The sequence below is a fragment of the Montipora capricornis genome, chromosome 7 (genome assembly GCF_036669925.1).
Source record: "Montipora capricornis isolate CH-2021 chromosome 7, ASM3666992v2, whole genome shotgun sequence".
NCBI classification, from domain to species: domain Eukaryota; kingdom Metazoa; phylum Cnidaria; class Anthozoa; order Scleractinia; family Acroporidae; genus Montipora; species Montipora capricornis.
The window spans coordinates 14,592,974-14,595,473 of record NC_090889.1 but is presented as its reverse complement, the minus strand read 5'-3'; positions in this window follow the sequence as shown (position 1 = coordinate 14,595,473).

The following is a 2,500-nucleotide window of genomic DNA, read 5'->3' as shown; positions in this document are numbered from 1 at the left end:
AGTTCGTGGACCGGTCCGTAAGGCCGTCCGTGGACCCGGTCCGTAGGGGGGTCCACAGACCGGGGGTCAGTGATTTCGGGTACCATACCCGTATATACCCACTTGTAATATAATCTGACCATGTACAAATAAAGTTTTCCAATCCATTCCATAGGGGTATATATGCATGGGCATGCACGGGCCTGAATGGGTATGCAGAGGTACACACGTTTTTTTATAAATAGTTGTCTAAAAATACACTATAATAAGGGATACACGAAATACCTACCAAACTTCACGATGGATCGAGCTGCAACAAAAGGTATGTACATCTAAAAACTTCGCCATGTTGATAAAATATTGAATTTGACCAATAAATGATTTTTAGCGGTACTCCATTTGGGTACTCCATAGGGTACTCCATGGAGTAGGGCTCTGCGTTTTGTCCCCTCCCTCCCTTAAAAGAGTTTCACTCAAGAGCGTGTTTTGCCATCTTTGAACTGAATTTATTACCAAAGCTTAAAAAAGTGAAAGACCTCAAAACGGGACACGACATTCCAAAATAGGGACCTTAAGCAAGGACGACGACAACGGCCACGAGAACTCCACAAAACAATTGGTTTAAACGGAAAAGACATTAGTTCTGCAAGCTCTGCACGTTCGGTTTACATTTTGATACATTTCTTTGCCGTTCTCGTCTTGACAACAACGAGAAATGATCAAGAGGACGAGAGCACCTGACGATGAGTTTTCAATTTTCTCACTAAATATCCACATAGTTCTCATCAATTTTATTCGTTAAATGTATACTCACACTTTCCAAGCCAAGTGACTTGGAGCAATCGCAAAATTATTAGGGAGCTTAAGCACGCGCGTTTTTGAGACGCGGACGGCAACCGGAAGAGAACATTTAGCGTGCCAGGGCGGTGGTATCTCCCAGATTTTTTATACTAATCATCTCTAATGGAGCAAAGATACTTAGCAATGCAAGTGTGGTTGTGTGACGACAAGTTAAAAGGGAAAACAGCTCACTTCCGGTTGCCGTCCGCGTCTCAAAAACGCGCGTGCTTAAGCTCCCGATTATTACAGTAACGGTCACAGTTACGGCAGAGATATTTTTAGACAACGTTCTCGTAGCCGTCCGTAGTCATCGTCGTCGTTGCTTAAGGTCCCTAATCATCAACATAATTATGCCCTGGATTGACTCCAATTAAGGACGGTGCCTACTATTGTTATTGCGCATACGTTCTGCGCATATCGAGATACTTGGGTTTCCTATCGATGATGCTTACTAGTACAGGGATATTTTTGCGCGGTTTAAAACTATTCGGAGAAAGTAGATCTTAGTAAGCACTCTTAGTATCCAAAATGAAAATTGGGGGTAACCATGCATTTTTCAGAGATAATTAAGCTTCAATTTGAGAAGGAACGCCATACAATGCTTTGTATTTTAAAACTTTTCGCAAATATATTCATGAATTATCCTTGACAAATGCGAGGTTACCCCCAGTTTTCTGTTTGGATTTCAAAAACACTTGGTAAGATCTACATTTCCTGCATAATCACACGCCGGGGCAAAATTATCTTTAATTAGTAGGCACCGCCCTTAATTCAATTTGTGAACGTGTGACCTAAAGGGCCATTGGTGGCATGACGTCTGGGTGACCCCTCAAATGGTCTACATACTGGAACGCTGCAGTTCAATAGCACCCACTCAGTGCCTTCTGTTTTTTCTGTAACACGTACCACAGGCAACCCAGTCTACACTCATGGAGCGTCTAGTTTGCTCAAAATTTAAGTTGTTTGATTCGAAGTAGCCTGCATAGCAAGCGTTCCCATGGGGTTTTTGTGCATCTTTTGCGCTGCTTGAAAAAAAGGAACTGTATGCTCTCTTGGCTTGGTGTAAAACATCAGACGATGCGCTCCTTTCTGTATTATCAGACATAATTTGTGGAGATATGCCTGTATGAAGGATCTCACCTGTATCGTATGACTTCTTAAATTTAACAGCAACAAAGCTAGGCACTGGATTACTTCAGTAGTTCTTTCAATACTCTCGTTGTGATACCATCATGGCCAGGAGATTTATACACTTTCAGCTTCTCCAGCAGATGACGTATTCCTTCCCGCGTTATGTTGATATTACTCATAATAGGGTAGCTAGATGGTGTCTCAGGCTGTGTTTGTTGACAACGATCGTTATCCCTTGTAAACACTGAGAGGAAATGGTTATTTAATACGTTAGCTTTTTTTATTTTATGTGAGATCGCTGCACGATCGCTCACTTTTAGGGTAGATACTCCCATATAGTCAGTTCTAAGATGCTTTATGAAGAACCAAAAAGCCTTCATACTTAAAAACTCGTGCTATCGTCTTGCAGAGGAGAGCTGTGGATTCGACATACTTTGAGTATTCGTTCTTCTGTGCTGGAAGATGCATGCATCTGGGCGGAAAACACAAATAGTTGAGTGTCGTCCGCGTAGAAATGTACCACTGTTAGGTGTGTCTTAGTGATGTCAAA